General features: G+C 42.0%; 1 protein-coding gene across 4 annotated transcripts in view; it reads right to left on the bottom strand.

Moving 5' to 3' along the window:
* Window positions 1-7,705, bottom strand: part of ZFYVE9 (zinc finger FYVE-type containing 9) — a 74,787-nt gene extending 67,082 nt beyond the window's left edge. For 3 of the 4 annotated variants that reach the window (XM_063427823.1, XM_063427825.1, XM_063427826.1), the window contains exon 1: window positions 7,502-7,705. The gene's annotated coding sequence lies outside the window, so the exon portion shown is untranslated. The remainder of the gene's footprint in view (window positions 1-7,501) is intronic. The other variant, XM_063427824.1, reaches the window with a different exon arrangement.
* Between the last annotated feature and the right edge of the window lie 16,905 nt (window positions 7,706-24,610).

Below are 24,610 nucleotides of genomic sequence, written 5' to 3'. Positions count from 1 at the left end.
ACCACTTTAGTGCCAGGAAAACACACCCCCACCCTCAGGGACCCCCTCCCGCCGGGCTGGATGGTGAGGAAGGGGTTAAAACTTACCTTTATTCCAGCGCCAGGCGGGGAGCTATCCTCCTCCTCCGCCTCCGATCCTCCCTTTCGGCTGAATGTGCATGCGCGGCAAGAGCTGCGCGCGCATTCAGCCGGTCTCATAGAAAAGCATTTATAATTCTTTCCTATGGACGCTTGCGTGCTCTCACTGTGATTTTCACAGTGAGAATCATGCAAGCGACTCTAGCGGCTGTCAGTGAGACAGCCACTAGAGGATTTGGAGGCTGGATTAACCCTATTATAAACATAGCAGTTTCTCTGAAACTGCTATGTTTATTTTAAAAAAAAGGGGGTTAATCCTAGAGGGACCTGGCACCCAGACCACTTCAACCATCTGTCAACACCAGCTTCTGCCATGCAGCCCAATATGAACGTGACAAGACACCATTGCATGCTAGCATACAAATAGGATGAGATACAGTTACAAAAAATGTAAATGTTCACCAGTGGATAAGCCGATATCATATTCACTATACATAAAAGGTTTCACACTATGGACAGGAAAATTCAATCTGTCAGCAGAACAGGAATGGATTTCAAAATCAGGGAAATTTTAGTAAAGGCCAATGTGTGGTTTATATAATGTGTAAGTACAGGCCCAATAACATTGTACTCCATTGTGTATTCCTAAAATATGGAACATGCTTTCACATGCCATTAATTAAGAAATGCGCCAATATATGAATTAGGTAGACCAGTTAACACTCAAATATGATAAAATATCTCTTTGTCAAGGATTTCCACAATTTGGTGAATTACATATCGTATTTTTCAAAAAAGATTTAGTCTAATATTGGGGGTTTTCTTAATAAAGAATGTCACTGCAGGGGTTAAAAAAAACAAAAACACTTGTGCGCAGGGCCTACACCAAGATGGCGCCTGTCGCATTTCGGTGTGCCACGGCCCACACACACATACCTGGCTTCCCTCCTGCCAATCCACTTTGGAATACTGTGGCATGGAGGAAGAGGTCCCTATATGCGTGGGAGCAGCAGCAGACATCAGCACTTACCCCCAACGGAGCTCCAGAGACATGCCACATCATAAAAGGAGCAGCCATATTAAGGTTTGCTCCACCTCAGGTAGGTTTTGATATCTGATATATATTTATGGGGGAGGAAATGGGGATCAGGGAGCAGAGGGAATACTGCTGTGATGCCCCAGCATGCCCTCAAACCACCTGCTGCATTGTGGGAGCTGCAGTCTCCCAGCATGCAATATAAAGCCATTAACTTCACAGAGTACCGTAGCACAGGGGAGGCATGAGAATCAGAAGTCACCGCTAAAATATCAAAGTTGTTCTATTTGATGTTTAAAATATTTCTTCATTTTGGGCTCAAAAAATTGGGGTCGTCTTATACATGGACGGTATATTTATTACACACACACATCATGGCGGATAACATAGCAAGATATCGCCAAATAAACAGATTTACATTAAAATGAAATTTTCGTAATCCCACAAAGCACAGCAAATCATTTTTTTTAAAGTAAATTTTATAACTGTCACTGTAATGCATTTGAAACAAATTTTGTACGTTTTCCCAACATTTGGTTACAAATTTAGCAAACTTTCTACTCACCATTTAGTCAATTAAACCAGCACCTGTGCCAAAAATACCACCGTCAGGAGGGACACTAGACATACACCACAACTGCACAATAACAGGGTTATTTACCAGGATTGCAAAGTGAATTACAAAATATAGGCCAAAACAGACAAATTAGAAAATGTTTACAAAAAGAAAAAATAAAGTCAAATTCCATTTTCAGTTTTTTGGCCTTAAATTTGTAATTCAATTTGAATTCCCAGCAATCCTCACTTAAGCAGATAGCCCTGTATATGTAAATTGTGGAAGAATACGCTACGTGAATGTGAATCCGAGGGAATTGCACAAGAGAAATCAAAAAACTATTTAAAATGCACATTCTGTAACACAGAGTATCAACGCAGTGTATCCATGGGTTAAACAGGATCATTCAGAGAATGTCTTGGGCTGACAACTATACCAGCAAGAATATACTATTATTGCACAAAAAGCAACGAACCGGAATTGGATCAAATAATACAACAATGGGGCTATCCTGGAATTCCAGAGGTTTCTACATTATATCTTTCAATGATGTTCAGCAAACTGGGAAACATAGTTTCGAAACATTTGGGGTGCCAATTCAGGCATCCATCTCTGCCCTACTGTAAGACTACAGCCACCCACACACAATTACTGCAAGTTGATCAGATGATGTATAAGAGTAACTGAGTGAAGGCTGCAAGCGACCTACAGTGAATGCAGTTGTTTATTACCATACAGCAGAGTACACACAAGGCAAAGCAGCTCCACAAGGCCCACCCATGTAATGAGACACGCTGAGATGGGATGATCTCATACCAACAATGACCTACAGAAAGCATTGCATGCGTGAGAGCGTGTGTGATTCAGCCGGGAATAAAAAGCATGCCACTGCACTCCGCATCAACACTCCACGTTCATTAATATTTATTTTATTCACAATCAGGTCGTCGACACACTACAGAAAATCCTGCCGGTTAAGGCCAGGGCATTTACTTGTACAAACAGATGGAAAAATGAAAGAGTGATTCAAACGACGGTGTTATAGTAACAATGCAAAAAATGCATAGCAAGTGTTACAAATGACAAACACTAAAATATGAGCACCCTCGGGATAAACGTTATAGCTATATACAAACATCCTAGAGTACATCTTTACAATACTTTTCAACTAAGGAAACATTATTGTGTCCCTCCTCATTTTAAATGAGAAGTCGAAATACCAAACTTGTGAGAAACGCCTAAAAATTTATAAACCGAAATACATTGATTTTTATTTTTTAGATAATCACCAACAACTCTTTAAGAATTACTCTTTTGTAGCTTTATAGCTGATTAAAGTAAGAATTCCCAGTGAATTTCACATTTAAGGCCGAAGAGAAGTCCGATCTAGAGAAATTTCCCAGTTTGCCTATTTTGAGGTTCACTTTGAATTCTCACGTCAGGGAATAACCCTGGGTAAAAAGGTTAAGGTATTTAATTAGAATGCCTTTACCCTAAAAATGACAGAGAGATTTCACGTTTGTCCGTCGAATGCACAATGAGGTATTGTCACTAGGTTACATATTATACACGCATTACAGATAATGTATGATGCGTGTAAAATGTAAACACTACGTGATCCAGGAGTAAAGGTTATAAGGCATGAACATGATGCAGAGTGTAAAGAGAGTTGGTTAACAAAAAACATTCCAGCGTCATTTGGGCAAAATACAGTCTAACATCTTTTATTGGGGAATGGTATACCTGGTGTTCTGTGCTGGGTAATAATACTATGTCTAACATCCTGTGCTGGGTAATAATACTATGTCTAACATCCTGTGCTGGGTAATAATACTATGTCTAACATCCTGTGCTGGGTAATAATACTCTGTCTAACATCCTGTGCTGGGTAATAATACTCTGTCTAACATCCTGTGCTGGGTAATAATACTCTGTCTAACATCCTGTGCTGAGTAATAATACTCTGTCTAACATCCTGTGCTGAGTAATAATACTCTGTCTAACATCCTGTGCTGAGTAATAATACTATGTCTAACATCCTGTGCTGAGTAATAATACTATGTCTAACATCCTGTGCTGGGTAATAATACTATGTCTAACATCCTGTGCTGGGTAATAATACTATGTCTAACATCCTGTGCTGGGTAATAATACTCTGTCCAGCATCTTGGGCTGGGTAATAATATTCTGCCTGGCATCCCGTGCTGGGTAATAATACTCTGTCCAGCCTCTTGGGCTGGGTAATAATATTCTGCCTGGCATCCCGTGCTGGGTAATAATACTTTTCCCGGCATCTTGGGCTGGGTAATAATACTCTGTCCAACATCCTGGGCTGGGTAATAATACTCTGTCCAGCCTCTTGGGCTGGGTAATAATACTCTGTCCAGCCTCTTGGGCTGGGTAATAATACTCTGTCCAGCCTCTTGGGCTGGGTAATAATACTCTGTCCAGCCTCTTGGGCTGGGTAATAATACTCTGTCCAGCCTCTTGGGCTGGGTAATAATACTCTGTCCAGCCTCTTGGGCTGGGTAATAATACTCTGTCCAGCCTCTTGGGCTGGGTAATAATACTCTGTCCAGCCTCTTGGGCTGGGTAATAATACTCTGTCCAGCCTCTTGGGCTGGGTAATAATACTCTGTCCAGCCTCTTGGGCTGGGTAATAATACTCTGTCCAGCCTCTTGGGCTGGGTAATAATACTCTGTCCAGCCTCTTGGGCTGGGTAATAATACTCTGTCCAGCCTCTTGGGCTGGGTAATAATACTCTGTCCAGCCTCTTGGGCTGGGTAATAATACTCTGTCCAGCCTCTTGGGCTGGGTAATAATACTCTGTCCAGCCTCTTGGGCTGGGTAATAATACTCTGTCCAGCCTCTTGGGCTGGGTAATAATACTCTGTCCAGCCTCTTGGGCTGGGTAATAATATTCTGCCTGGCATCCCGCGCTGGGTAATAATACTTTTCCCAGCATCCTGTGCTGGGTAAAAAATACTATATCCAATATCTTGGGCTGAGTAATAATATCCTGCCTGGTGCAGGTAAACCTGTGCCTGATAACTTGTGTTGGATAATAATACTCCGCCTTCCATCTTGTATTGGTTAATAATAACCTGTCTGACTTTTTTTGTTGGGTTTTAATACCATGCCTGCCACCCTGAGCTGGTAATTAATACTCTGCCGGGCACAGTGCACTGGGTAATAATAATCTGTCCAGAATCCTGTATGGACAATAATTCTGTGTTATTTGAACTCTGCTTGGCACCCAGTACATTAATGCTCTGTCTGGCGTGAAGTGCATGATATTAATGCTCTGCTCAACATGCAACGTGGGGTATTAATGCTCTGCCTAACATGCAACGTGGGGTATTAATGCTCTGCTCAACATGCAATGTGGGGTATTAATGCTCTGCTCAACATGCAATGTGGGGTATTAATGCTCTGCTCAACATGCAACGTGGGGTATTAATGCTCTGCCTAACATGCAACGTGGGGTATTAATGCTCTGCCTAACATGCAACGTGGGGTATTAATGCTCTGCCTAACATGCAACGTGGGGTATTAATGCTCTGCCTAACATGCAACGTGGGGTATTAATGCTCTGCCTAACATGCAACGTGGGGTATTAATGCTCTGCCTAACATGCAACGTGGGGTATTAATGCTCTGCCTAACATGCAACGTGGGGTATTAATGCTCTGCCTAACATGCAACGTGGGGTATTAATGCTCTGCCTAACATGCAACGTGGGGTATTAATGCTCTGCCTAACATGCAACGTGGGGTATTAATGCTCTGCTCAACATGCAATGTGGGGTATTAATGCTCTGCCTAACATGCAATGTGGGGTATTAATGCTCTGCCTAGTATGCAATGTGGGGTATTAATGCTCTGCCTAGTATGCAATGTGGGGTATTAATGCTCTGCTCAACATGCAATGTGGGGTATTAATGCTCTGCCTAACATGCAATGTGGGGTATTAATGCTCTGCCTAGTATGCAATGTGGGGTATTAATGCTCTGCCTAGTATGCAATGTGGGGTATTAATGCTCTGCCTAGTATGCAATGTGGGGTATTAATGCTCTGCTCAACATGCAATGTGGGGTATTAATGCTCTGCTCAACATGCAATGTGGGGTATTAATGCTCTGCTCAACATGCAATGTGGGGTATTAATGCTCTGCTCAACATGCAATGTGGGGTATTAATGCTCTGCTCAACATGCAATGTGGGGTATTAATGCTCTGCTCAACATGCAATGTGGGGTATTAATGCTCTGCCTAACATGCAACGTGGGGTATTAATGCTCTGCCTAGTATGCAGCGTGGGGTATTAATGCTCTGCCTAACATGCAGCGTGGGGTATTAATGCTCTGCCTAACATGCAGCGTGGGGTATTAATGCTCTGCTCAACATGCAATGTGGGGTATTAATGCTCTGCCTAGTATGCAGCGTGGGGTATTAATGCTCTGCCTAGTATGCAGCGTGGGGTATTAATGCTCTGCCTAGTATGCAGCGTGGGGTATTAATGCTCTGCCTAGTATGCAGCGTGGGGTATTAATGCTCTGCCTAGTATGCAGCGTGGGGTATTAATGCTCTGCTCAACATGCAATGTGGGGTATTAATGCTCTGCCTAGTATGCAGCGTGGGGTATTAATGCTCTGCCTAGTATGCAGCGTGGGGTATTAATGCTCTGCCTAGTATGCAGCGTGGGGTATTAATGCTCTGCCTAACATGCAGCGTGGGGTATTAATGCTCTGCCTAACATGCAGCGTGGGGTATTAATGCTCTGCCTAACATGCAGCGTGGGGTATTAATGCTCTGCCTAACATGCAGCGTGGGGTATTAATGCTCTGCCTAACATGCAGCGTGGGGTATTAATGCTCTGCCTAACATGCAGCGTGGGGTATTAATGCTCTGCCTAACATGCAGCGTGGGGTATTAATGCTCTGCCTAACATGCAGCGTGGGGTATTAATGCTCTGCCTAACATGCAGCGTGGGGTATTAATGCTCTGCCTAACATGCAGCGTGGGGTATTAATGCTCTGCCTGAAACTCCGTGCTGAGCATTAAAACTTAGCCTTAAACTTAGTGTTTACTATTAATGCTTTGCGCTGTGTATTAATACACTTACTGGTATTAATACTGTATCTAACATTCTGTGCTGGAAATTATTACCCAGCCTGGCATCATGTGCTGGTTATAGTGATACTCTGCCTGGCACCCAGTGCTGGGTATAATGACTCTCTGCCTGGCACCCCTTGGCACCCAGTGCTGGGTATAGTGGTACTCTGCCGGGCACCCAGTGCTGGGTATGAACACTCCATCAGACATTCTGTGCTGGTGATACTCTGCCTGTCACCCAGCGCTGGTTATAGTGATACTCTGCCTGGCACCCAGTGCTGGTTACGGACTCTCTACCTGGCACCCCCTGGCACCCAGTGCTGGGTATGAACACTCCATCAGACATTCTGTGCTGGTGATACTCTGCCTGGCACCCAGTGCTGGATATGAACACTCCATCAGACATTCTGTGCTGGTGATACTCTGCCTGGCACCCAGTGCTAGGTATAGTGACTCTCTGCCTGGCACCCAGTGCTGGGTATAGTGACTCTCTGCCTGGCACCCAGTGCTGGGTATAGTGACTCTCTGCCTGGCACCCAGTGCTGGGTATGAACACTCCATCTGACATTCTGTGCTGGTGATACCCTGCCTGGCACCCAGTGCTGGTTACTGACTCTCTGCCTGGCACCCCCTGGCACCCAGCGCTGGTTATATAGTGATACTCTGCCTGGCACCCATTGCTGGGTATGAACACTCCATCAGACATTCTGTGCTGGTGACACTCAGGCTCTCTGAGTGGGCACTCACCCGTGGGCTCTTCATGCCGGGCCAGGAGCTGTGCCAGGGGTCCGGTGGGATACTCCAGGGGCAGGCTGCACACAGGGAGCCTCAGGCCGGTGTGTGAGCGCGGTGCGGCCCCGTGCTGTGAGTGCGGTGCGGCCCGTGTCCCCCCTGAGCCGCTCTCACTGCCATGTCCAAACTGCCGAGAGGAGACGGAGGAGGAGAAGGAGGAGGAGAGGCCTAAACAGAGCCGAGGAGTGCGAGCGCCCCCTGGCTGGGAGGAGCAGGCACTGCACTGACCTTGTAAGGGGTGACATGCTGCTTCTCCTGGCAGGAAACCATGGCTAACATTTACTAAATGGGGGTCTGGCAATGGGACTGCAAACTTTACTTTAAATAAAAGCTGCTCCCAATTAGGCCATGTTGGTCTCATTATTTTTACACCTGTCATTTCTCCTTAATTCCTGGTTTAGTGAATTGATGGATTGCTGTAAAGTGGTCAGGTGGCAATGTTGGGGTTTCCTGATCCAGGAAATGTGTTAAATTCAAAACAGAAACTAGAATATTTAAGCATAAACATAAAAAATATCAAACGTAAGCAGCCTGCGTACCATAACTCCTATGTGCTGATGCCGTCACTGCTGTCTGTTTTTCAATTAAACATTTTTCCGGAGGTTTTGACTGGAACCAGCGGTCCCACAGTCCAGCCCCTTATCCCCGGAATTACTACAGAGAAGGCTCCACGTCCACGTTAGCCATATCAATGTAATCCATCTTTCAATGCTCTCCATTTACAGAGTGCATTAGCCAATGGGATCAGTCAATAAATAGTATTAAACGATACAGTCTGGGACAGAGAAAAGGTGCATGTAGTGAGTGTAGAAGAAAGGGACATGCCACGGTGTTAGAGAGACTGAAGCAGCAAGAGTATTTGCATAGTGCGCAAAGTCAGCTTTACCTTAACTGATTTCTTTGTCAGCCAGTCCACACCAGTTTTGTTCCCCTACATCCCTCTTACGTTTTCATACTTAATCAAGAGCATGTGAAGAGTAGGAAAATATATATATTTTTTTTATTATTATTTTTAAAATGTATTTATTTTTTAAATCAATGGGCCAATTCCATGGGCATGGGGCTGGAGCTGCAGCTCCATCAGTCCCTATGTTAATCCGGCCCTGTGGACAGTCTGTCCCTAGCGCCACCCTACTGTTCTGTAGCAAACTGTGTTTGAGTGGCTTGACATAAATCAAGGGTCCCTTGTTAGCTTGGGCCCTTACTCTGCAAATTGATGTTGTGATAGTTACATGTCTGCATTAGCAATACAAAGTGCTTTACCATTTGGATCAACAACAGCCTATATGAGGAAGGCTGAACTTAATGGACACAAGTCTCTTTTCAGCTTTGTAACTATGTAATTAGAGGAAGGGGAGAAAGGCCCTGCTCAGATTAATTTACCATCTATGGTAACCTATTTTGTCCAGACATTTTTAATATCTTGTGCTCTTTCCATAATTCATCGTTCAGTCTATAATTCCTTAAGACTTGCAGGATGCCAAAGAATCTCTTAGATACTTATTCATCTGAAGGAACACAATAGTGTCAGGAATACAAACATGTATTCCTGACACTATAGTTTTAAAAACACTGTTTAGCTTTCCCGCCCCATGCATGCCTTTAAAAAGGCATTTTACATACCTTTTTTCCCACTCAGCACCGGTCTGGTTGCAGCTAGCCCTGCCCCCTGCTTGGCCTTGCATAAGCCTGCCACAACATCAATGTAAGCAGTCACCACTGCGACCAGGTCCATCACTCCAGGGACCTTGGGCCGCCTGCATAACATCTTGGCAGGTACACAGCCGCACCGGCCTGCGGCCCACAGGAGGGGAGACCTGTGCTGTGCTGCTCCCCTCCTGCCTGTGTGTAGAGTAGCCAAGTGGTCTGACAGGAAGTTCTCAGTGAGAGACCACTTCCTGTCAGACCCGGAACCACAGGGGTGAGCAGGTAGGGGGGAAAGAATGACACACATGGAGTGTCTGGGAATTATACATAGCGGGGCTGGGGGGATATATAGAGAGGCGGGCTGGGGGGATACATAGAGGGACTGGGGGCATGGGGATGATACATAGATGGGCTCGGGGCATGGGGATGATACATAAATGGGCTCGGGGGGTGGGGATGATACATAGATGGGTTCAGGAGATGGGGATGACACATGGAGAGGCTAAGGGGGCTTGGGAAAGATGCAAATCGAGGGGCAGTGGGGTTGGGAATGACCAAATTGGGAGCCTGGGGGGTTTGAAACACATGGATGGAGGGGCAGGGGGTGAATGAGACGCATGGAGGGACTAGAGAAGAATGAGACCCGTGGAGAGGATGGTGGGGGGAATGAGACGCATGAAGGGACTAGAGATGAAAGAGACGTGTGATGGGGATGGGGGGTAAGACGTATGGCGGAACTAGAGAGGAATGAGATGCGTGGAGGGGATGGGGGGAATGAAACACATGGAGGGGCTTGGGGGGGATGAGACGCATGGAGGGACTAGAGAGGAATGAGACGCGTGGAGGGGATGGAGGGAATGAAACACATGGAGGGGCTGGGGGGGAATGAGACGCATGGAGGGACTAGAGATGAATGAGATGGGTGGAGGGGGTGGGGGGTGGGATGAGACACATGGGGCAGACTTCAGGGCAATTTTTGCCCCGGGTCCAGTGATTTCTAGTTATGCCTCTGAATGTATGCCATTCTTGGCAGATCCTATCCTAGCAACCTAAATTGCTCTTCCTGGGGCTCTCTGTAGGGCAATGTTAAACAGGGCCCAGGAATGACGCACTGGACTCCTTGAAATAGTTACATATGAAAATATATATATTGAAAGTGTAAATATAGTGAGTGCACACAGCTGGGTGAATGCAGAGTTAATAATAATAATAATAATAATAATAATAATGTTAGAAGTGGTTGGGGCTGTGGGGCGTGACCGGAAGCCGGCAGCGATAGCCGCGATGGTAGCTTAGTGCGAGAGCTTGCGGTCCTGGGCTCTTCAAGCTGATACGAAGCCTTCCTCCTTGCGGCCCTGGTGCGGCGTGCTACGGAAAAGCGAAAGCAAAAGTATGAGTGGAGACGGAGAGACGGAAAGCTGGAAAAATCGTAAAGTAGGAGAGTCGGAGAAGCGAGAGACGAGAGACGAAAGACGAGAGCAGAGCAGAGAAGTGGGCTGGAAACGGAACGGGAGAGCAAGACGGAAAGACGAGATAAGTGCAAAGGGGCTGGGAGCACTCTGTGGGCGCAGCTTTGTGTTCGCCGGTCTGAGCGGTGTAAAGTTAAAGTGTACCCGTGGATCCAGAAAGGATCAAAGAGACCCGTGATGTCCCCGAGTCGCTCGAGGAAACTGGCTGAAGTGAAAGAGGTGAAAGATAAGGGAGCCTTTTTTATGGCACGTGCAGTACGAAGCAAGCAAGCAGACAACGTGGTTCAAGATGGTGCAGACGCTGAGTCTGATCCAGAAGTAGTCTCAGATATAGATATAGATTCCAAGCTTGCTCCGGATAAAAAATACAGAGGCCCTGCTTACACCAAAGCTTTTACAGGAAATGCTGGATAAAGCAGTTATTCAAATGCAAACAACAGTAGCAACTGCTATTGCAGACTTAAAGGAAGACCTTATCAAATTGGATACACGGACTATACACCTGGAAACAAAAGCAAAGGAGATGTCTGTTGCCTATACAGATGTAGAGTCTCGTATGAGTGCATTAGAAGACAAAATGCAAATGCAAGATTCTAAATTCATGGATCTTGAAGATAGATCCCGCCGTAATAATATCAAAGTGCGTGGAATACCAGAAGAGGTGGGGCAACAAGAACTTGAGACTTTCATGTTAGAGTTATTCCAATTTATTTTACCGGATACACCGTCAGACATGTTTTTAATGGATCGTATACATAGGCTGATTAGACCTCAATTTTTGCCTGCTTCCAGTCCGAGAGATGTACTCCTGAGATTACGTTATTTCCATGTGAAAGAGCAGATAATGAGGGCATACAGAGTAAAAGAAAATCGACCAGGGAAATATAAAGAAGTCCTTTTATTCACAGACCTGTCAGCAGACACATTAAGATATAGAAGACAATTTAAAGATATTAAAGAGATACTCCGAGCTAAGGATCAGGGCCGCCATCAGGGGGTGACAACCATAACGGTTGTCACGGGCCCGGCGGCCCTGGGGGGCCCGGCCGGTATAGCGCAACCGGGCCCCTTTAATAAAAAAAAAAAAGCAGCCGCAAGTGCTGCTGGGAGGAAGTGGTCACTTCCTCCCAGCTCACTCCGCGCGTGTGGAGCGCGCGCCTGTGAAGATGGAGCCACGCCAACTCCCATCATCCCCAGCCACCCTCCTGCAAAGAAAAGGTAAGAGATAGGAGGTTGGCTGGAAAATGAGCTCTGTGTGTATGTATGTATGTCTGTCTGTATGTGTGTGTGTATGTATGTATGTCTGTCTGCATTCATGTATGTCTATGTATGTGTGTCTGTATGCATGTATGTGTATGTCTGTCTGTCTGTCTATGTCTGTCTGTATGCATGTATGTATGTCTGTCTGAATGCATGCATGTCTGTGTGTATGTCTAGGTCTGTCTGTTTGTCTGTATGCATGTATGTATATGTCTGTCTGTGTATGCATGTAGGTCTGTGTGTCTCTATGCATGTATGTGTATGTATGTCTGTGTGTGTCTGTATGCATGTATGTCTGTCTGTGTATATATGTATGTCTGTCTGTATGTCTATGTATGTCTGTCTGTATGTCTATGTATGTCTGTCTATATGCATGCATGTATGTCTGTATGTATGTCTGTATGTATGTCTGTCTGGATGCATGCATGTCTGTGTGTATGTCTGTATGTCTGTGTGTATGTCTATGTCTGTCTGACTGCATGCATGTCTATGTATGTATGTATGTCTGTGTATGTCTGTATGCATACATGTATGTCTGTCTGTATGTATGTCTATGTATGTATATATGTATGTCTGTATGTCATTATATGTGTATATATGTATGTCTGTATGTCAGTATAAATGTATGTCTGCATTTCATTATGAACGTAGGTCTCTGTATATGTGTGTATGGATGTCTGTATGCATGTATGTATGTATATATGCATGTATGTATGTATGTCTGTATGCCATTATGAATGTATGTCTGTATGCCATTATGAATGTATGTGTGTATGGATGTCAGTGTCTGTATGTCTGTATGTATGAATGTGTGTGTGTGTGTGTATGTATGTATGTCTTTATGTCCTCATGCATGTGTGTCTGTATGTATGTTAGTATGTGTCTGTCTGTCACTAGGTGTGCCTGTGTGTATGTCTCAGTATGTGTGTGTCAGTATGTATGCCTGTATGCGTGTATGTCTGTTTCAGTATGTGTGTCTGTTAGTATGTATCTGTGTCCTTTTGTATCAGTGTGTGTGTTTGTGTCTGTGTGTGTATTCCTGTGGGCAGTATTTGGCGGCCCCAGTGGGCGGTATTTGGAGGCGGGCCCCAGGGGGCCCAGACCCTGAGCTGAGTTAGGGGCCCCAAAATTTCTGGTGGCGGCCCTGCTAAGGATATTCGATACAAATGGGGCTACCCTGCAAAACTGTTTCTTATCAGAGAAGGAAAGTTTAATGCTGTGTCATCTCCAATAGAAGGGTTCAAGTTACTACAAGAATGGGGCATAACCTCAAACCCCCCACCCGATCATTAGCTACTAAGGAAGGCGGGTCACCATTGGGAGCAAGAAGAAGGAGAACAAGCTATCTATGCTTTAGGTGACGGGGTGATGCCGTGATGCTGTGATTCAACAAGGGTTTGAGATCATTATACATGTTATATACTATGCCTTGAAAAATGAAAAAAAAAAGAAAGAAAAAAGAGAAAAAGACAATAAGTGTTAAAATGTGTTAAAATAAGTTAAAATGTATAGAACGAAGGGCAAAAAAAGGAAAAAAAAGGAAAAGGAAACGAGGGAAGAGAAAAAGTATATATATATATATTATTATAATTTATTTTTTTTAAGCACATATGGGTTTATTGGTTTGTTTATTAAGTGTTCTTGCATAGCAAGACCACTTAATGTTATCTCACATATATATTATTATTCTTATAATAGACAAAAATAGACCAAAACGTGCGGATTGTTCCCTATTGTGTGCTATTACTTTGTGGAACGTTTCGCCGAATGGGTCACGGAATATCGTCGTTCTTGCAGCGAAATTTGTCCCATAGGAATGAATGGCAAAGCTAGAGTGGGATCTGGCAAAAGCTGAAAAATCAGGACATGATTTCTAAACTGCCACCACTCCCTCATTTTTAGGCCCACCTACACAAATCTTATATCAAAACGTTCAGCTATCCCTGCTGCCACTAATAATGTCCACAGCTAAGCCATAGTCCTGATAGTTTTCACAATATGACCATTTGTTTGCAACTCATGCCATTCATTGAAACTCCACTCTGCAAAGCTCACATTTGAAGGGCAATTTCTAAACTGCGGCTGTGCCTTCATTGTTAATATCTCAGAGACATACTATACATCAAAATGTAGGTCTGGGTCTTGTGATTCTCACAATATAAAGCTCTTCGCTGTAGGATTTATAGTTTTTAAAATACGACCGTTTGAAGATGGCAACCGCCAAAATACTCTGACCTGTGCCAGGCTGCAGCAGCAAGTGATGTCATAGACAGAGCCTTTTGTACACCTGCTAATGTTTTTCTAAATGTATGTTTTAATGTAACTGTGAAGCACTTTGGGCAACAACGTTGCAATTAAATGTGCTATATAAATGATAACAGGTACTCCGCCCACTTCAGTTGTAGACTACTGGTGGAGGCAAGAACACTTCACACAATTTCCCCAGAAATTGTAGTTTTCTAGTTTTATTTGGAATACGGTTGATTATTGCATGTTTAAAATGCCTTAATATCAGTAATCAGGAGGATAAATCACATTATTCAAGAAGTTAGACTGCTAATATTATTGGCCTAAAAGGATTAAACATAGGCTATACGCCATAGGTTATAAAATTAAAAGTCTTAAAGAAGGACTTTGGCTGGAGTAACTGGTACTATATTATCTTTGGAAGGTTAAGCATGTTAGGGTAACAGATCATTAAGTAAAGAATTAATGCAAAGTAGTTAAGTACAAATTCCTCCATCCTTAAAAAAACGTTCAAATTGCCTCTATCTATAAGCTGGAAGTAATATTATATATATATATATATATATATATATATATATATATATATATATATATATATAAATTTATTTATTTTTTGTTACTAGATACAGGAATTTTGTTATGTTGAGCTTCTACGTAATAGTATGAATAGTATGAATACACTAATTCTAATACGTTTATATTTGTGTATGCCTGTTGAGTAAGAAGCTTAATTAGCATAATTTTTTATTTATTTTTTGAGATATGGATGTCTATTGCAAGCTTAAAATGGTTTAATACCTTGCGGGTCCAACTGTACAGATCTTCAAGAGAGTATTCCTTTGAGGGAATGGGAACATATTTGTAACGCTCACACTGGATTGACTACTAGTACTGCGCATTTAGAAGCAGCTAGGAAAATAATGTACAGGTGGTACATGGTTCCTGTGCGTTTGCACACTATGTTTCCGGCAACATCGGACATGTGCTGGCGTTGTCATCCAGATAAAGGCACTATGCTACATGTCTGGTGGACATGTGAAGCGGTGAATGCACTATGGAAGAATATTGAAAGAATAATAAAACAAATTACGAATCAGCAATTATCCCATGACCCAAAAACAATACTTCTTCGATCACTTCCAATAAATATCCCTAAAGTAATCAAGAAAAGGATATTTCTCTTATTGAGCACAGGGTCTATATTAATTGCCAGATATTGGAAGTCCAATGACTTACCCTCGTTACAGGAAATTGAAGATTTAATGTCTTTAACAGTAGAATATGAACTTTTAATGTGGAACCAAAGAAAAATAGGAAAATGGAGCCCCCAAATAGCCCAAATGTGGCGAACATATCTCCAATCAACAATAAGAACTAATTAGGCACACTTAGACAATATGTGAAGTTTTTTGTTATTGCATCTGAATAATTTAAGGTTCTCATACAATTATATCTATAATCTTAGTAGGACATTAGGAAACAGTTCAATTTGGTATAGGTCTGAGTAAGAAATATAATTAATAGATATAATTAATAGATCATTAATTGGATATCATCTCAGTCACAAATTATTAAAGTGAGGCGCTTAAAGGAGCAAAAAGTGTTAATCGACAAGTAATTTTATTTTAATTTTGAATTTTTGTATTTTTTTTGTTGCTGTAATGAATACTTTAACAGTAAAAATGTTTATAAAAATTAAATATGTAACTTGTATTAAAAATATAATATAAGGTCATATTTTATGATATTTATCACGGTAATCATGTTTTTTTTTTCTGTTTTCTTTACCCTCCCTTTTTTCCCTTCTGCATCCCCTATTTATGTTTTACCTTTTTTGTTTACTAAACGTTATGAAATACAATACAAGTAAATTACAAAAAAAAGAAGTGGTTGGGGCTGTTAAGATTATATAGGGGTTATTGTCACAGTCAGATGACATAGGGTGTTGCGTGTTGAGAGGGGCTATAATAACTGTTATAATCGTGTTTAGAATGATTGATTTTAGGGCTAGAGTTAGGTTAAAGTTAGTATTGGGGAACATGGTTAGCTCCTCCTGCTAGGCATTTCCTGTGTGAGAGGAGAAATGGGAAGTGATCCCTTCCACTTCCTGTCCAGCCTCACACACAGATACTGGAGGATCTGGGACGGCACTAAGTTTTAAATTCTCTATAACTGTTACAGCAGCTATATATATATATATACACCCAGCATCTTATAAAGCCTCTCCAACACACAAACACTTCAAACAGTCCAAACACAAACACACAGCATTACAGCAGCCCCCAACTACACACATACAACAGAACTGGCAGGCCACATACTACTACTACAACCACACAAAATCCTACAAGCAGCTCCCTGCACACACACAGAACATTGCACACAATACAAGACATATGACACAGGCACAAGCAAGGCACACAGCACACACACACACATGTAGCCCCATACACAGCCCACATACAAAACATACACAATACCACAGACCGCTCATACATGTATACAATGACACACAGGCCACGTTACACACACACACACACACAACCCCTCAAAGCAGCCACAGCACCCATACATAACACAATCAGATAACACATATTAGTTAAAAGAAATATATATATATATGCATGTTTAGGACTCCAAGGGACTTCAAAGTCTAGTTTTGGCCTAGTGTTACTAAAAGGTTGCCTACCCCATGTCTATATATTCTGTGTCTTATATTTGTAGAGGTAATATTGTTACAAATGTGTTTACAAACCATGATTCAGGTTTCTTGCTCAGTTGCTGAAATTCTTCCTTGGCGTAGTGCTGAGCTAATTAGAAACAGTAGTGTTAAAGTGATCGTGGCGATGGGGGAGATGCAGGAAAATCAATATGAGGAAGTCAGAGTAATTATAAATCCTAAACTGAATCAGCACATATGGACCTACAGAGCAAATGCCACAAGGCTGGAGGACACCTGGGTAATATATATTTTTCCACTTCGTAAAGGCTCTTTGAGAAAAAAAAAAAAAGTAGTAAATAATTTGAGTGCAAAGGGTTAATTGGCCACTGTGGCAATATTTAATTATCTACGTTATTAAAAGGATGCTGTTTTACCGCTTCACTTCTGCTTCTGTCAGATTTATTGCCCCATTCCTCCATTTACTATTTATAAGATTTAAAGGGCACCTGTCAGGCGATAAATGCATGCACGCTATATAAGTTTACGTTATTGTCCTTAACCCCTTAAGGACACATGACATGTGTGACATGTCATGATTCCCTTTTATTCCAGAAGTTTGGTCCTTAAGGGGTTAAAGAGGCACTGGCATGTTTTGTTTTGTTTTTGTGTTATATGCCTGGGATCAAAAAGATTAAAATCCCACCCATTGCCACCAATAGATGGATTGTGGAAAAATGAATTTAGTTACTGAAATGGAACTTTGCTTAAAGGTCACTTGTCACTTCAAAACTATTTTTAATATAGTAATAATTTCATCAAGTTTTGAAAGGAAATATATTTTTTTGAAAATTAAGTATATGTAATAAAATGAGGAAAAGCTAATCCTTGCCTTTAGTATATGACAGAATCCTTCAGCCATATACCCCGATCATCTACAACATTTAAACCCTTGCCTAATATTATGTAGGTCCCCATCGTGCTGCCAAAACAGCTCTGATGCATAGAAGTATGGACTTCAAAAAACCTCTGAACGTGTACTGTGGTATCTGAAAACCATTAGGCGTAGAGATCTTCTGTTAAAGGGACATTCTAAGCACTCGTGTGTAATGGTTATGTTGCTAATAATTTCTTGTTTTGTGTCAAACCATGAGAAGCTAACCCGCCCCGGCACTCTCGGGAAATCACTGTCCTGCAAGTTGGACAAAATTGACACTGTTAACACAGAAGTGTTAATTAGTCATTACTTACCTTTGCTCCCTTGCCACAGTGCTCTCTCAGGGATCATAAATCTTGATAATCTTGGCCAATGCTATTCTTTCCCACAGGTAAACATTGGGAAGCTTGTGAACATGCATTGACAAAAAACAAACACAAAAAAAAACACGCTGCTCCAATCAAATGGTCTCTATGAGCCACCTGATTGAAATAGCCAATTTTAACTCGCTTATTTTGGAAAAAGCCCCTCTAGAGCAGAACAGAAATGTTTTCAGTTGCCGGGTGAAAACAACAGGGGTATGGCACCCAGTCCACTTCAGTAAGATGAAGTGATTTGGGTGCCTATTGTGCCGCTTTAAGGGAAACATTTGTGTCACCTGAAACCTGAGGATTTGTCTGCAGGGTGAAGATCAGGACAGGAGCAAAAAAGGAAAATAGGTATAGGGCTCTAAGTACTAGATTTCATGACCTTGTTTTGTGGATGCCAGTTTGACATTAAATATAAAATTGGTCAGCCCATATCAGTTTCAGATTTCCTTGCCTGTTCATTCATGAAAACACACCACAGCCTGGCTGTCAGTACTCTGATTTACAATGATAAATCTCAGCAGAGTGTGAAGTTTTACATCCATACCATATGTTCTGAGTCTGCTAAAATGCAATGTGACACACTGAAATACAACATCTCATTAACAAGCAGATACTACTGCTAACAAGCAAATATTCTCAAAGGTTAGGTGCACCATTTATTTAATTATTTATCCCTCCCCCCCACCCCCCCAAATTCAATGACATTTTAAAAAAACGACTTTTGAAATGTAAGATACTTGTTAAAGTATCACTCACTTACCTTTTTTATATAAATCCTATTTTGTCCCTCTTTTTCCATTTCTTAATCGTAATCATTGTTTTACTTTCCTTTTCTCGTTTATGTATCTAAAAAATGTTTTATCCCTTTTTTTTTTTTTTTTTTACTGACTGTGCTATTTTATTTTCTGTGTGTGCTTTGGGGGCTGTTATAACTTGCTTAGCCTCTTTCTGCCTAATCTTCCTCACTTTTTTTTTTTGTATAATTAATAAATGCTAATTTTTTTGTTGTTTTACTATTTTGGCCACATCTGCAGAGTACCACAGTGGTTTCTTAATTTGTCTGTTCCTATTACAAGCCTAATGGAATTTTCTGTTGCTTTAAAGGCACACTATAGTCACCAGAACAACTACAGCTTATTGAATTTGTTCTGGTGAGTAGAATCATTACCTTCAGGCTTTTTGCTGTAAACACTGTCTTTTCAGAGAAAATGCAGTGTTTACATTACAGCCTAGTGATAACTTCACTAGCCACTCCTCAGATGGCTGTTAGAGATCCTTCCTGGGTCATGGCTGCCTAAAATGCATCCAAACATTCAGTATCTCCTCCCTCTGCATGCAGACACTGAACTTTCCTCATAGAGATTCATTGATTCAATTCATCTGTATGTGGAGATGCTGATTGGCCAGGGCTGTGTTTGAATCATGCTGGCTCTGCCCCTGGTCTGCCTATTTGTCAGTCTCAGCCAATCCTATGGAAAGTATTGTGATTGGATCAGACCACCACTTCTGATGATGTCAGCAGACAGCTTGTTTTTCTGAGACAAACAGCATGCAGATATACAGCTTCATGCTTGAATACAGTAAGATTTTGCAATATTGCTATAGGCACTAGGGGCCCAGGGGGGCTAGATGGTGGTTTTAACCCCTTAAGACCGGAGGGCGTACAATTACGTCCTTTTTAAAGCGGCTCTAAATGCCGCCGGGCGTAATTGTACGCCCTCCGTTTTTTTTTCACTTACCTGTCGCCGGCGATCCCACGCCGGCGATCGCAGTTGGGGGGACTCCCAGGGAGCCCCCCGCGGCACCTCCGTCCTCTTCAGCCCCCCCCAGGCCATGTGAGAGTGAGGTCCTTGCGAGGACCTCACAATCACATGGCTGGGATAGCTGGCTGCAGCAATGCCAGCAGGGGGACTAACTGTAATGACAGTTAGTCCCCCTGCTGGCTAAATTCAAATAAACAACAGTTAAAATAAGTGTAAAAAAAATATATATACTTAGATCATATATATATATTATATATATATGATCTAAGTATATATATATATACACATATACATACACACACATACACAGTCTGGGTGTATTTTAATATTAATATATATATATATAATTATATATATATATATTAATATCAAATTACACGTAGACTGATACTGATTAAATATATATATAATTATTGTTATATATATATATATTTATATATAATATAAAAAAATATGTAAATACATAAAAAATAAAATAAAAAAATAATTAAAAATAAAATATAAAAAAATATATAGATGTGTTTTATTTCGTTCTAACTGTATTGTGATATTAATATATATATTTATATCAAAATACACTTAGAACGAAATAATATATATATCTATATAATATAATAATATAATAATATATATATACCTATATATAAATACAAATATTTTAAAAAAATGATATATATATATATATACACGTATATATACACATATGCATATATATATATACACATATATTAATTCTACACATATATTTATGTAATATTTTTACATAATTAGGTATCCTAATTAATTACAATTAGCGGGACCTGCCTGACAACCCATGCCGAAAGTATAGGGAATTTAATTTGCTAGCACTATATTTAACCCTATAACTTTCCAAGACACCATAAAACCTGTACATGGGGGGTACATGGGGAGACTTTGCTGAACACAAATATTAGTGTTTCAAAACAGTAAAATGTATTACAACGATGATATCGCCAGTAAAAGTGACGTTTTCTGCATTTTTCACGCACAAACAGCACTTACACGGACGATATTATTGCTGCAATACTTTTTACGGTTTGTAAATATTTGTGTTCAGCGAAGTCTCCTGAGTACAACAGTACCCCTCATGTACAGGTTTTATGGTGTTTTCAAAAGTTACAGCGTCAAATATAAGGCTTGTGTTTCATTTTTTTCACATTAAAATTAGCCAGATTGCTTACGTTGCCTTTGTGACCCTTTGGTAGCCCAAGAATGAAAATTACCCCTATGATGGCATACTATTTGCAATAGTAGACAACACAAGGTATTGCAAATGGGGTATGTCCAGTCTTTTTTAGTAGCCACCTAGTCACAAACACTGGCCAAAATTGGCATTTTTTGCATTTTTCACACACAAACAAATACTAACGCTAACTTTGGCCAGTGTTTGTGACCAAATGGCTACTAAAAATGACTGGACATACCCCATTTGCAATACCTTGGGTTGTCTACTATTGCAAATGGTATGCCATTATGGGTGTAAATGTATTTCCTGGGCTAAAAATAATCTTATTTTCTCCCATTTTTTTCATATTAAATTGTGTTTCATAGCTAAATATTTGATATTAAATGAAAGCCCTGTTTCCCCTGAATAAAATGATATATAATAAGGGGGGGGGGGGTGCATTTAATATGAAAGAGGTGAATTACGGTTGGACAGACATATAGCGCAAATGCCAGGTTTTGTTTACATTTTGTTTCGTTCACGTGTACATTTGGCTCCGTCCTTAAGGGGTTAACACTATAGGGTGAGGAATACATGTTTGTGTTACTGACCCTATAGTGATCCTTTAAGTAGTGCAACTTTTAAATAATCCCATTTCTCCTGGACTCCATTTAAACTGCTCCAGTCTGATAATGACTCCTTTACGCAGATTCTAATTTTAGAAAAGTCTGTTTTTCTAAAGTCTAAAACTTTTGTTTTTGTGTGGTGTGACTCAGTCACTGTTCTTATATTAAACCACACTGACTGATGATCACTGGATCCTAAACTTTCACCTACAGTAATATCTGATACCAACTCTCCATTTGTAAACACTAAATTTAGTATGGCCTCTTTACGAGTTGGCTCCTCAACGACTTGTTTTAGAGGCAATCCCAGTAGGAAGATTAGAATATGTGTGCTCCTGGCACAAGCAGCTATTTTGGTTTTCCAGTTCACATCAGGAAGATTAAAGTCACCCATGATGAAAACTTCCCCCTTCATTGTCCTTCTAGTGATCTCCTCAACTGGCAGATTATCTAATGCTTCTATTTGTCCTGGGGGCCTATAAATCACACCTACACGAGTTACTGTATGATTACCAAATAATCGTTATCGATGGTATTTTACAAAATGTGCTGATTTTGTACTGAAATTCGCAGTTTTATAAATTAGTCCTGGCTGTCAATCAGACAATCGATCCTGCTACCTCCTGGTTTGGTTAGCTCGGTAAAGCTAAACTCCATATGCAGCAATTGCCCAGAGCACTTGCCTTGAAATACTTCCCATTGAGCTGCATTGGGATGTCTGTAATTGGACAGATACAGAAAAAAAACCATCTGTCTGCAACACTCACTAGTTTTCCAAACTAACTCTGGAAAAAAATCAGCACTGGATTTGTGTGACGGTGGCTTCATAAAATGGGTTGCGTTGGCCAAGCAGCTATATACAAGCATCACATCAACATGCAAACATCAATCTTTGGGTGGAGACGTGTAAAACACACCTTCACTGGACTCTGGAGTGGTGTATCACACTTCTTTATCTGGCAGTCTGGTGGAAGAATCTGTGTTTGGTGGAAGCCAGGAGAGCACTACTGAAATGCACAGTGCCTACTCTAAAATAGGGTTTGGATGCCTATTAGGTGCTTTTTATGTGGCAATTTGTTTTGGGAAGTCCCTTACCTATTGCAGCATGACTGTACCATGTGTACAAAGTGAGGTCCATGACGATTTGGTTTGAAGAGTTTTTTAGTGAGGAACTCGAGGGGCCTGAACTTTGTGGCAACATTTTGGGGATGTTCTTTTCTATTGCACCAATGACTGCACCCTGTGCACAAAGTAAGGTCCATGAAGACAAAGTGATGTCCATGAAGACATGGTTTAAAGAGTTTTGTGGCGAGGAACTCTAGTGGCCTGAACTTTGTGGCAACATTTTGGGGGTGTTCTTTTCTATTGCACCAATGACTGCGCCCTCCGCCCTGTGTACAAAGTGAGGTCCATGAAGACAAAGTGAGGTCCATGAAGACATGGTCTGAAGAGTTTGGTGGTGAGCAACTCAAGTGACCCGAACAGAGCCCTGACCTCAACCCAGTGAACAGATTGTGATTCAGTCTTTTGTAATACACCTGACCTCAGAAACATTATTTTGGTTTAATGTGCATAATTTACCACAGGCACGTTACAAAATCTTGTGGAAAGCCTTGCAAGGAGGGTGCCACCTGATATAGCAGCAAAGGGGTAGGGGCAACTCCATATTAACATCCGTGGTTATGGAATGGGATGTCCAACAAGCTCATATAGGTGTGATGGCCGTGTCTGGTGAGTTTCTTTTCCATTGACAAAATGTGTCATATATTGGTTTAAAATTTAGAAAGAGAGAGATGGAATTACTTCCACATTTTCGCAATGCTCAAACATGTTGCTATAAAAGAGTGGATATGTATGTACTGGGGTATAACATGACTGGTAAATGCTGCTGTTTAGATGTTAGAATGTTTCTATGTTTATCCAATATGTTTGATTGACCTGTCTTTTTCTCTGTAGCTATATAGAAGCAAGAAAAGAAAGTAGGGGGGTGGGGCCTGGCAGGCAAGATGGCAGGACGCGCCTGATCACAGCTCTGACATTGCCGGCCATAAAAACCATCTAAATGTCAATCTCTCTGCTGAAAACAACCCTCTGAGACCCGGGGTCCGGTCTGCTTTCGAGTTGGCACACAGCGATACCCGAATCCTGTAGCTGCCCCCAACGGAACAGCGTATAGGCCTTGCGGCCTAACCTGAAGCGTGACGCACGCGGATAACGCGGTAGAGATGGCCGCTCTCCCTCGGCCACGGTGCGCAGCAACCCTCGGCATGGGACCCCGTTCCCCCCCTATTGACCGGCGGGGGTCATCCCGGTCCCCCCACAGACAACAAAGCGGGCCCCAGCTGTATTACCACGACGCACCTCACCTAACCAAGCACAGCCTGGAGGCCAGATTCAAGCAGGTACTCACCTACAGACAGTAATAGGGAACATAGACAACAAGCGAGAGACACGAGGCCAGGCTAAAATGGCGGTCGGCTCAGATACCCACACAAAGCGACTTACCCCCAGCGAGTGGGCAAATGCCTTTCAAGCTAGATTTGAGGCCATATGCAAGAGATTCTGGGCAAGCCAGGAGGCCGGAGGCCAGACACCAGCCCCAAAAGCCACCAACGGGCAGCACCACAGCTAACTCACCCACAGCACGACAGCCAGACAGTGCTTCTCACCCTAAAGGGCAACAGACCAGGGCGCAGCTGAAGGTGCCCCAACCGGGCAAGGTACGCAACAAACCTCAACAGCACCAAACAACCAGTCCACCTGGGACTAGAGCCACACGGGGCGCGACCCCTACACGCCACCCACGCCGGCGAAGGAGAACAAAGCACCAGCTGAAACACCAGAGTGAGACCCTATGTAGCCACACACCAAA

This window comes from Pelobates fuscus, chromosome 7, assembly GCF_036172605.1.
Source record: "Pelobates fuscus isolate aPelFus1 chromosome 7, aPelFus1.pri, whole genome shotgun sequence".
NCBI classification, from domain to species: domain Eukaryota; kingdom Metazoa; phylum Chordata; class Amphibia; order Anura; family Pelobatidae; genus Pelobates; species Pelobates fuscus.
Note: the sequence above shows the minus strand (reverse complement) of the source record. Positions and strands in the feature narration are given on the sequence as shown.